The 13143-nt window shown below is 42.8% G+C and overlaps 1 protein-coding gene across 6 annotated transcripts in view; it reads right to left on the bottom strand.

Moving 5' to 3' along the window:
* LOC106582711 (neuron navigator 1) overlaps positions 1 to 13143 on the bottom strand; it is a 119650-nt gene that overhangs the window by 91585 nt on the left and 14922 nt on the right. The gene's annotated exons all lie outside the window — the stretch shown is intronic.

Raw genomic sequence — 13143 nt, forward strand, 5'->3', positions numbered from 1 at the left:
TAAACAAAACAATATGCTGATTTTGGCAGGTGTATATGGAGGTTTTCAGGTCAGGTCCTTTTTCACTATACAGTATCCCGCCAACAGCCTAAATGAGTGTCACTGGACCAAACAATTGTCAGTTTTCCCCTGGCCAGCCAATCAGAATGAGTTTTTGCCCACAAAAGGGCTTTATTACAGACAGAAATACTCCTCAGCACCCTCAAATTTCGAGGTCCTGGGCTGCCGTGGTTACACATGGTCTGCGGTTGTGAGGCCGGTTGGACGCACTGCCAAATTCTCTAAATCGATGTTGGAGGTGGCTTATGGTAGAGAAATGGACATTCAATTCTCTGGCAACAGCTCTGGTGGATATTCCTGCAGTCAGCATGCCAATTGCATGCTCCCTCAAAACTTAAGTCATCTGTGGCATTGTGTTGTGTGACAAAACTGCACATTTCAGAGTGGCATTTTACTGTCCGCAGCACAAGATACACCTGTGTAATGATCGTGCTGTTTAATCAGCTTATTGATATGTCACACCTGTCAGGTAAAAGGATTATTTTGACAAAGGATAAAATGCTCACTAACAGGGATGTAAACAAATTTGTGAAGTACATTTGAGAAGAATAAGCTTTTTGTGCATATGGAAAGTTTCTGGGATCTTTTATTCAGCTCATGAAACCAGAACTTTACATGTTCCATTTATATTTTTGTTCAGTGTACTAAGAAATGAAATGGTGGAATGGTAATTACAGTTAATCTATTTATTCATTCTTCAATAAATTCAATAAAACAAGTGCAACTAGGCGCCATTTGATACCACAGTTTCCTATTGAATACTAGGAAAATACTGTAAAATAAAGTTCTAGGACACTTTGGAAAGAGCTGCAAGCAGCATACGCACTAAACTCAGGTAACAGCATCCAACCCAGACTCATAATGTCTTATAGTATGTAAGTATAGCCCTGGAATTACTGCAAAATGGCTGTCTGCTTCACCCCCTCCCCTTAGAACAAGTGGACATTCATTGACTCTAAATACTGCATGAGGGCTGCTATACCAGCGAGGTGGCTTTCTGTTCACACAGACAACAGAGCTGGGAAATACATGCCTGTTTATTAACCTCTATACCTTCTATAACAGTAAAATAGTACAATATAGTGTGCATACATACTGTATGCACAATTATGTGTGTTGACATACAATATGTGTATAATGTGCCCGCTTGAGAAATCAAGGAATAATTTCTAGGTTGTGCTCAAAAGCAATGAAATACAATTTATCTTAACCAGGAGAACCAATAACTTTTTGGGAACACTATGGTTCACTTTGCTTGGATGCAATGCAACGGACTAGTTTGTTACGATGCCTCAAGGGCCTTTATTCACTGCTCTCCCACCGTGTGCCTACACACACCACTGGCCTGATATGTGGGTCCCGGGGCACCTGGGGTTCTTCTGAGACCCATGGAGTCATTTGATGTGGCTTAGCGAGGGGGACTGAAAACAATGTCATGTTTTGTTCTTGCTTGTCACAAGCGATGCCCCCATGCTGAGTTGAGTCCATTGATGATGACCTCACTCCCAAGCTGCTCTGACAAGCTTGTTTCCTGTTGTGTAGATATTTGTGGATGGGAAAAAGTTGATCACAATATTTTGAAAGTATTTTTGTATGAGCATATTTATGAAATGTAGCTGAAGATATTGCAATTGCATCAAGTCATTTCTGCCTGAGCAATCCTACTGCATAACCAACATATCAACTGTGCATAAGTCCTTATAAAGAGAATGTTAGCTTACAAAAGACCACAAAAAGTATCATAACGCACTCAGCCAATGATACGGCGAACCCATTTCCTGACTGTTCTCGACTGATTTAATGAACTAGGAGAGAGACACCCTTCCTCAGGAGAGATGAGGGTGAAACAGCATCCAGCCGCTGCTTTCCCACAGATCTGGAGACTATTCCGAATGTACTGGCCAGCAGTGTGTGTTGTATGTGTTTGTGTGTGTCTATGAGTAAAGAGGCTATGAGGGGATAGCTCCACAGCTGCCAGCAGTAAATTTCCCTGGACAATCTGTGTAATAATTTTGTGGCGACTCAGCTGCTATGGGGTGCTGCAACATATGATGATGTAACACATAAAAGATGTAGAGGAACATCCAGATGTTCTCGCCCAGTGTGTGTGTGCGTGTGCGTGTGCGTGTGTGGTCAAAGAAAAGCAGAGTGATCATTGATATCCTACCATAAAAATAGATCTTGTTTAAACACTAACACTAATTTTGCTGAGCGGAATATGAGACCGAGGGTCCACGATATTGTAAAAACCTGAATTAAATAATAATCTGTGGGTATTTTCCCCCCAACCTTCCCTATATGCTGAATATTAGTGCATTCCTGCTGAGCTCAATGGGCTGGAAACCTGTAGAGGAAGGCTGAAGCAAACTGCTAATCCATCTTGCTCGTTTCCAATCTCAGCAAAGTGATTATCATACCTCCTTGTGTTAATGTGGGAGCATTTTGTCTTATGCCACAGAAATAATACTATTTTTAGAGTAAAATATTCCACTATATTGTTCCTGGACAAACCGACCAAAAATTTCAAAATGTTTCCAGGTTGTTTCAACAGAAGTAATTCTTAATGAGCAACTGAACGCAAAAAAACGTATCTTGTTAAAAATGGCCTATGTGGCATTGATATTAGTCAGAAACATTTATTCCACTGGAAAAATGTGCTAAAAAGTGCAAGTAGGATAATATTGGTCATAAAGTCAGTTTTGTAAGATTTATGTAACTGAGGTCGTCACGATTTACACAAGGGTTGGGTTTGGATTACAATCATGCCCACTTGCCCATGCTGTTTGAACTCTATACAATCGTATTGCAGAAACTGACAGTGAGACAAACCTGCCCCCATTACGCAGCTCCTTAGACTTGTTTACTTAAGACAACACGTCGCCAATGTTCTGTTGAAAGAACACTTGGCCCCTAAACCCTTTATGGAGTGGCCACTTGTTGATGTGTTTAATAGTGATCACTCGAGTTTGCCACTGTTTTGGGCAAAATGAGAATTGAGACGATACGCACTTGCATCCCAACTGCCACAATAGAAAAAAAACATTAGAGAGAATTGTGTGTGCTGCCACGACCTGTTTTGTAACATGATTCGCTATGAAATACTCCCAGATATGCACTTTTTTAACTTGAGAAATACTGCACCAAACACCTTAGCTAGATGTAAAATTGCGCTCCTCGGAAATCTCCTCGGTAAAAACTTCAAACTTAATAACAGATTTCTTGATTAATCTTAGATTAATTTGGACTACTTTGAAGAAGAGGTAGTGGCTATGTTGTTGCTACTCCAGAAGGACAAACAACAGTAACTGCCACGGTACGATATGGGAACATAATACACCCAAATCGAACCACACCCCCAAGACCAAAATGAGCACTAGAAAAACACATACAGAATTGGTGCATTCAGCCCCCTTTAAGACATGGCTGCCATAGATCCCCTTCTGAGCGTCATTACCGACAGTCAATGCTGGTATAACTGCAATCAGCACATCAATCAGATCAGAGTTAAATATAATTTCTTTCTTTAGATTGTTTGTTTGCTTGTTTTGTTTCACTAATGAAGCCACACACTGATTACACTGAAGTCACACAGAGAGCATTTATCCATATGAAATAAACATATAACCCGAGCGTCCCTCTCTCCCTCATCAATAGTGTCTAAGACACAGTGACAGGTTGGAAGTGGCCCCAAGGGCTGTCCCGGGAGGACGAGAGGCACTCCCTGACAGGAGGCGATAGTTGATCCCCAGATCAAATCACTGGGTCCCTCAGTCCTGCATCTGTCCATTCGGCCCTGAAGACCACTCAACCATACAACCTGCCACCACCCTCTCTCAGAGGAATAAAGTGAGGGGCGGCCACAGCCTCTCTAAGTCATCACAATAATTAAGAGACTACTTTGAAGGCTTTTATAGTGAATGCAGTTTTATGAGGTACTTTTCTCATTATCCGTGCACTGGGTGTTCCTAAACAGTACTAATCAGTACAAAACTTGGACACAATGCCCCCCTATCTTTATTACATTACCAGTGATCTTTGCATTCTCCTCTTAGGCCTGTGGTAATTGTAGGTTAACATTGTGGTTTGTTGTAGATAGGAATGTTTGTAAATGGATAGTAATGGCAGAATGACTATTCTCCAATTGTCAACCATTAAGTAACTTCTTACTATACATTTTCACAAAAATGTCACTGTGAAATCGAAAAGCTCCTATTCAACATTTGATGATGCGAAACGTACAAACACCTGCTGTACTTGTCTTTCTACGCTAAGATATGACTAAAACAGACAGTGGAGTTTAAAGTTAAGAATGGCTTTGTACGCAGTTTTCATCTTTTGAACGGGATTTGAGAGTTATTTTGACAGTCAGGAAAACGTGTTTTCCATGTGTATTTATGAAAAGCTGTACTGACAAGACAGCAGCCGTGCCATCCAGTTGTGACATACTACTGGAGGAGATCCTAGATCCTGACGTATCAAACAGGTGGAGTAATGAAGCTTTTACTGTACTGTACGTTAGCAGACACTGTAGTGAGAACTAGTGACAGGGGCTGAGTTGGGCATATTAACAGTAGACTATTATAATATAGACTGTATACTGTATGTGTCTGGCAGTCTGACCTGTTTACTGAAAAACAACTGCATGTCAATATACAGTATCATATTTCGCCGTATTGCCATGGCTGACAAAAAATACAGGGGGTGATTAAAATGTTAGTAATGTAGCGGTGTGTTGTTTTAATGTCATATGTTGAATGATGTAAAACATTATGTTGAATTGACTTTACCCAACTTTAGGTCTTCTCCCTGAAGATTTTCTCTACCTGCAAGACAATGGGTCATAAAAAATAACCCTTCACACCTAGGTGAAGATACCATGTGACCTACCTGGACTAGAAAAGCTCTCTATCTATCCCTGGACCTCTCTTATCCTCCTCTCTGTCCCCCTCCTGGCTCAGCTACTTCTCAAGGGAGAGAAAGTATCTTTAGGGAAATAGTACCCAGGGGGTAATGTACATTTTAGGGAGAAAGTACCTATTCAGTACAGGAATTGGGACTTGTGTGTCCGAATCTTCATATTACTTTTGCTTTGGTCTTTCAACAACTTGTGGTAGGGCATTTACCTCTGACAAGGTAAAAATATGTAATTCTGCCCCTGAGCAAGGCACTGTTCTCCGGGCGCCGAAGACGTGGATGTCTATTAAGGCAGCCCCCGGCACCTCTCTGATTCAGGGGGGTTGGGTTAAATGCGGAAGACACATTTCAGTTGAAGGCATTCAGTTGTACAACTGACTAGGTATCCCCCTCTCCCTTTCCCTTTTCTAACTGCGACATGAATAGGTTATATCAGTAGCCTATATCCAAGGTACCCATCTCCCCTGATCTTCATCGGATGCACTCATAAATGTTCTTCTACTCACAGAATGTTTCTAAGATATGAAGTTATGATTCTGCGAGCATTGGTCAAACAACCAATAATACTGAGCGACTCTGGTTCTTTTCCTGTGGTTTGTCCGGATTGCGTTCTCTTTTTGAGTGAACCACGGTGCGTTGTTTAGATATTGTTCATACCAGTCCAAACAAACTGAATGAAGGTGATAAATGCACCAGAGTTCAGAAAAACCACTCCAAACCAATTCGATGTGAAAGCCCCCTTAGTCCCAGAAAAAGACATAAGACTTTAGAGAGCTAGTAATTGCCTAAACACTAGCACACTTAAGCTTACTGTGTGCTTCCCAGTCAAAACTGTCAAGGCTAAGGAGAAGACCCAGATGCAGACAGTTTCGAAGTAACAAAGGTTTATTACAATGACTGGGGGCAGACAAATGACTGGTCAAGAGCAGGCAGAGGTCAGTAATCCAGAGCAGAGTCCGAAGGGTACAGAACAGCAGGCAAGCTCAGGGTCAGGGCAGGCAGAGGTCAGTAATCCAGGGTGGTGTGACAAGGTACAGAACGGCAAGCAGGCTCAAGGTCAGGGCAGGCAGAATGGTCAAAACCGAGAACACTACAAAACAGGAACTAGAGAAAGACAGGAGCACGGGAAAAATGCTGGTAGGCTTGACAAAACAAAACTAATTGGCAACAGACAAACAGAGAACACAGGTATAAATACACTGGGGATAATGGGGAAGATGGGCGACACCTCGAGGGGGGTGGAGACAAGCACAAAGACAGGTGAAACAGATCAGTCGTGTGACAGAAACAAGTTTGTTCATATATTATGACTATATTTTGTGATGTTTGTGTATGTTTTTGTACATTTCTGTTTGTTTTGTAAGTTTTCTTGAGGCTAGTCGAAGTTCGGTAGCCGAAGTATACGCCGCTTCGTCAGTGATTGGTCAACAGTAGAGAGTCTTCAATTAAGTGTTTGTTGTTATTTAACAACAGACAACTAGTTTTCATGTGCATTTCTTCACTTGCGAAATACTGCACCAAACATATTAGTTAGATGTAAAATTGTGAGACTAAGACATCTGCCAAAATGTCAAACATGAATTTCACATTTCTTGAGTTATGTTAGATTAATTCAGACTATTTTGAGGTGGTGTACTTTTGCTATCTCAAAAGGGAAAAACAGTAATATTGTTGCTTCTTGTTTTCCAAGTGTAGGTATTTTAAGGGAGTATGTGAGCACAGATATTCACTCCACCTAACCGAGCTCTGCTAGGAGCAAACCGAACCTACGTATGCAGACGCCTAACCTAACCTTCTCCAAGGAAAGAAGAAGACTGTCAGAGCACAGCCGCCGCAACTCAAGGAATTTGCCAAAATACAGAGCAACCAGGAACACAATCCTGAGGAGACAAGAAGAGAAACAATCACAAGGAAACTCAGAACAAGAAAGGATACACAGCCATCTTCCCCTTTGTTCTTTTCTATGTGGCCTGAGCAACAGACTTTGCTCATTCACTGAGTATGACATCTTAATATTCTGATATATCGAGGTCTTTACTTCGTATCTTTCACCCTGTTCCTTACCCTTTTCCATGATCATTCTCATTATGTTTGTAAATATTTTGTTTACTTTGTGAATAACTGATGTATAATGGAATTGTGTTGTCTTCTTACTCTGGAAGAAGTGAGCTCAAATTGACTGGTAAAGAACTCATACCTTCAGATAAACCAATTATATTACCAGGTTATTGTTGAACTAACGCATAAGTCAGGTCTTCTTAAAAGACAAATTTTGTCCAATAACAGGCTGGTGCCCCGATTTCATAGTAATAACTGGACACACTTCACTACGTAAGCATTAACACAATCCAGAATGTGCATTGCCAGGGTATTGCCACACAACTCAGTGGTGTGGGAAGGCTGGAGGCCAAGTGACTTCAACCGCTGAGGTGCGCGGTAATTACCTAGCAACACACAGTCGGGGGTGTGTTAATGTGCTTTTAAAAAAATGGATTGCAACATTTTGTTTGTGAGAATTCCCTCTGAAACGACTGTTTGTCGCTAAAAAGCCAGAGTTTCTGGTTGCGGCAGTGTGGTTAATTTCTGATATTAACGTATCCCCCACTACTTTTCTGACTGTGAAGTAGTACCATTATGTCGATGATGACAGAACAATAATATTGGCCTCAGTCTGCCTTAGTAGTAATGCCATAACTGCTACATACCCACTTGGCTAGCCAGCTATAGAGTAGCAGGGACAATTAGCTGCCTCTTCCTCTCTGTTGGTTGTTACACAAGCTGGCTAAAATTCTTGTCACTTCACTTGCTAGCTAACTAGTGCGCTAACATTAGCTAGCTACCTACAGTACAGCAGAGTCACGTCAGAGACTCGACAGCAGAAATGAGAACAAACTCCATCTTCCTAGCTACAGTGCCTTCAGATAGTATTCATACCCCTTGATTTATTCCACATTTTGTTGTGTTACAGCCTAAATTCAAAATGTATTAAATACATGTTTTTTTCTTACCCGTATAACACAGTGCGCAATAATGACAACGTAAAAACTAAATACAGGAATATCTAATTTACTGTACATAGGTATCTACACTCCTCAGTCATTACATTTTAGAAACACCTTTGGCAGCGATACAGCTGTGAGTCTTCTGGATAAGTCTCTAAGAGATTTGCACACCTGGATTGTGCAGTATTTGCACATTATTCTTCTCAAAATTCCTCAAGCTCTGTCAAGTTTGTTGTTGATCATTGCTACACAGTCATTTCAAGTCTTGCCAAAGATTTTCAAGCGGATTTAAGTCAAACCTGTAACTAGGCCACTCAGGAACATGCAATGTTGTCTTGGAATCAACTCCAGTGTATATTTGGCCTTGGTTATAGGTTATTGTCATGCTGAAAGTGAATTTGTCTCCCAGTGTCTGTTGGAATGCAGACTGAACCTGTCATGCCCTGACCGTAGAGATCCTTATTATTCTCTATGTTTGGTTAGGTCAGGCTGAGCCGTCCCTGTGGCTCAGTTAGTAGAGCATGGTGTGTGCAATGCCAGGGTTGTGGGTTCGATTACCACGGGGGGGCAGTACAACAACAACAAAAAATGCATGAAATGAAATTGTATGAAATGTATGCATTCACTACTGTAAGTCGCTCTGGATAAGAGCGTCTGCTAAATGACGTAAATGTAAATGTGTGACTCAGGTGGGAAAATCTATGTTTTCTTTGTTTTTGGGCGGAGTGTGGTTCCCAATCAGAGGCAGCTGTCTGTTGTTGTCTCTGATTGGGAATCATACTTAGGCAGCCTGTTTTCTTCCTGTGTTTGTGGGAGGTTGTTTTCTGTTTAGTGTCTGTGCCTGACGGAACTGTGTGTTTTCGTTATTTTGTTTGAGTGTGTTTATGAATAAAGTAATCATGAACACTTACCACGCTGCGCCTTGGTCCACTTCAACTACCACATATGACGAACGTGACAGAACCTCCCACCAAAAACGGACCAAGCAGCGTGGCCAGGATAGTTGGACATGGGAGGAGATCCTGGACGGCAAAGGACCCTGGACGCGGATTGGGGAATATCGCCGTTCAAGGGAGCAGATGGAGGCAGCAAGAGATGAACGGCGACGATATGAGCAGGTAGCACAACAACGGAAGCCCGAGAGGCAGCTCCCAATTTTTTTTTGGGGGGGCACATGGGGAGATTGGCAGAGTCAGGGTTGAGACCTGAACCATCTCCCCGTACTTATCGTGGGGAGCATGTGACCAATCAGGCACCGTGTTATGCGGTGATGCGCACCGTATCTCCGGTGCGCATTCACAGCCCAGTGCGCTCGTTGCCGGCTCCCCGCATTTGCCGGGCTAAAGTGAGCATTCAGCCAGGACGGATTGTGCCGGCTCAGCGCTCCTGGTCTCCGGTGCGTCTTCTCAGTCCAGGATATCCTGCGCCTGCTCAACGCACTGTGTCGCCAGTGCACCTTCACAGCCCAGTTCGTCCTGTGCCAGCGCCCCGCATTTGCCAGGCTAAAGTGAGCATCCAGCCAGGACGGGTTGTGGCAGCCCTATGCTCCAGACCTCCAGTGCGTCTCTCCAGTCTGGTACGCCCTGTGCCTGCTCTACACACCCGGCTTCCAGTGTGTCTCCCCAGTCCGGTGAGACCTGTTCCGGCTCCACATACGAAGCCTCCAGTGATAATCCATGGCCCGGAGCCTGTAGTGATGATCCATGGCACGGAGCCTCCAGTGATGATCCATGGTGCGGAGCCTCCAGTGACGGTCCGCAGTCCGGAGCCTCCAGTGACGGTCCGCAGTCCGGAGCCTCCAGCGACGGTCTGCAGTCCGGAGCCTCCAGCGGGGGTCGGCAGTTCGGGGGGCCTCCAGCGGGGGTTCCCAGTCCAGAGCCTCCGGCAATGATCTACGATACGGTTTCTCCGGCAACGATCCAGGGTCAGGAGCCTCCGGCGACGATCCATGGTCCGATTCCACGAAAGTGGGGGGAGCCCAAAGCGAAGGGGGATCTGCATACCGCACCGGAGCCTCCACCAAGAGGAGATGCCCACCCGGACCCTCCCCTATAGGTTCAGGTTTGCGGCCGGAGTCCGCACCTTTGGGGGGGGGGGGTTACTGTAACGCGCTGACTGTAGAGATCCTTATTATTCTCTATGTTTGGTTAGGTCAGGGTGTGACTCGCGTGGGAAAATCTATGTTTTCTGTTTCTTTGTTTTTGGGCCAGTGTGGTTCCCAATCAGAGGCAGCTGTCTATTGTTTTCTCTGATTGGGAATCATACTTAGGCAGCCTGTTTTCTTCCTGTGTTAGTGGGAGGTTGTTTTCTGTTTAGTGTCTGTGCCTGACGGAACTGTGCCTTTTCGTTTTCGTTATTTTGTTTGAGTGTGTTTATGAATAAAGTAATCATGAACACTTACTACGCTGCGCTTGGTCCACTTGGTCCACTTCAACTCCTTCTTACGACGAATGTGACAGAACCAGGTTTTCCTCTAGGATTTTGCTTGTGCTTAGCTCTATTCCATTTATTTTTACTCCTTGGTCCTTGTCAATGACAAGCATAACCATAATATGATGCAACCAACACCATCCTCTCCGGCAACTGAGTTAGGAAGGACGCCTGTATCGTTGAAGTGACTGGGTGTATTCATACACCATCCAAAGTGTGATTATTAACTTCACCATTCTCAAAGGGATATGCAATGCTTTTTTTAATTTAACCAATCTACCAATAGGTGCCCTTCTTTGCGAGGCATTGGAAAACATCCCTGTTTTTTGTAGTTGAATCTGTGTTTGAAACTTCCTGCTCGACTGAGGGACCTTACAGATACCTGTATATGTGGGGTACAGAGATAAGGAAGTCATTCAAAAATCATGTTAAAGACTATTGCAACTAATTATGAGACTTGTTAAGCACATTTTTACTCCTGAACTTATTTAGGCTTGCAATAACAATGGGTGTTGAATACTTATTGACTCAAGACATTTCAGCTGTTCATTTTGTATTAATTTGTACAGTTGAAGTCAGAAGTTTACATACACCTTAGCCAAATACATTTAAACTCAGTTTTTCACAATTCCTGACATTTAATCCTAGTAAAAAAAATCCCTGTTTCAGGTCAGTTAGGATCACCAATTTATTTTAAAAAGGTGAAATGTCAGAATAACAGTAGAGAGAATGATTTATTTCAGCTTTTATTTCTTTCATCACATTCCCAGTGGGTCAGAAGTTTACATACACTCAATTAGTATTTGGTAGCATTGCCTTTAAATTGTTTAACTTGGGTCAAATGTTTCGGGTAGCCTTCCACAAGCTTTCCACAATAAGTTGGGTGAATTTTGGCCCATTCCTCCTGACAGAGCTGGTGTAACTGAGTTAGGTTTGTAGGCCTCCTTGCTCGCACATGCTTTTTCAGTGCTGCCCACAAATTTTCTATAGGATTGAGGTCAGGGCTTTGTGATGGCCACTCCAATACCTTGACTTTGTTGTCCTTAAACCATTTTGCCACAACTTTGGAAGTATGCTTGGGGTCATTGTTCATTTGGAAGACCCATTTGTGACCAAGCTTTAACTTCCTGACTGATGTCTTGAGATATTGCTTCAATATATCCACATAATTTTCCTCCTCATGATGCCATCTATTTAGTGTAGTGCACCAGTCCCTCCCGCAGAAAAGCACCCCCACAACATGATGCTGCCACCCCTGTGCTTCACAGTTGAGATGGTGTTCTTCGGCTTGCAAGCCTCCCCCTTTTTCCTCCAAACATAATGATGGTCATCAGACCAGATGACATTTCTCCAAAAAGTACAACCTTAGTCCCCATGTGCAGTTGCAAACCGTAGTCTGGCTTTTTTATGGCGGTTTTGGAGCAGGGGCTTCTTCCTTGCTGAGCGGGCTTTCAGGTTATGTCGATATAGGACTCGTTTTACTGTGGATATATATACTTTTGTACCTGCTTCCTCCAGCATCTTCACAACCTCCTTTGCTGTTGTTCTGGGATTGATTTGCACTTTTCGCATCAAAGTACGTTCATCTCTAGGAGACAGAACGCGTCTCCTTCCTGAGCGGTATGACGGCTGCGTGGTCCCATGGTGTTTATACTTGTGTACTATTGTTTGTACAGATGAACATGGTACCTTCAGGCGTTTGGAAATTGCTCCCAAGGATGAACCAGACTTGTGGAGGTCTACAATTTTTTTTCAGAGGTCTAGGCTGATTTCTTTTGATTTTCCCATGATGTCAAGCAAACAAGCACTGAGTTTGAAGGTAGGCCTTGAAATACAGCCACAGGTACACCTCCAATTGACTTAAATTATGTCAATTTGCCTATCAGAAGCTTCTAGAGCCATGACATCATTTTCTGGAATTTTCCAAGCTGTTTAAAAGGCACAGTCAACTTAGTGTATGTAAACGTCTGACGTACTGGAATTGTGATACAGTGAATTATAAATGAAATATTCTGTCTGTAAACAATTGTTGGAAAAATTACTTGCCAAAACTATAGTTTGTTCACAAGAAATTTGTGGACTGGTTGAAAAACGAGTTTTAATGACCCCAACCTAAGTGTATGTAAACTTACGACTTCAACTGTAAATATTTCTAAATCCTTAAACACTTTGACATTATAGAGTATTGTACTTAGGCCAGTGACTCAATATCTAAATGTCATCAATTTCAAATTCAGGCTGTAACACAACAAAATGTTTGAAAAGTCAAGGGGTGTGGATACTTTCTGAAGGCACTGTAGCTTGTAATGCAATGACTGCTATACCTACAGTATGTGGCTAGCCAGCCACTGTAGCAGGGCAAATTGTCAGCAATTTGTGTAGTGCTTCTTGATTGATGATTGGTTGGCTCACTTAACGTTAGTTAGCAAGCATGCATGCTCCCTGGCCAGGCAGGAGCCTACTTGCTAAGTTACAAAAAAACAAACCAACAACCAAACAAACTCAAATCAAATCAAAGTGTATTTGTCACGTGCACCGAATACAACAGGTGTAGACCTTACAGTGAAATGCTTACTTACAGGCTCTAACCAATAGTGCGAAAAAAAGGTGTGTGTGTGTGTGTTTGTGTGTGTGTGTAGGTAAGTAAAGAAATAAAACAACAGTAAAAAGACATTTGAAAATAAGAGTAGCGAGGCTATATACAGACACCGGTTAGTCAGGCTTATTGAGGTAGTAT

The sequence above is a fragment of the Salmo salar genome, chromosome 22 (assembly GCF_965601325.2).
Source record: "Salmo salar chromosome 22, fSalSal1, whole genome shotgun sequence".
NCBI classification, from domain to species: Eukaryota; Metazoa; Chordata; class Actinopteri; order Salmoniformes; family Salmonidae; genus Salmo; species Salmo salar.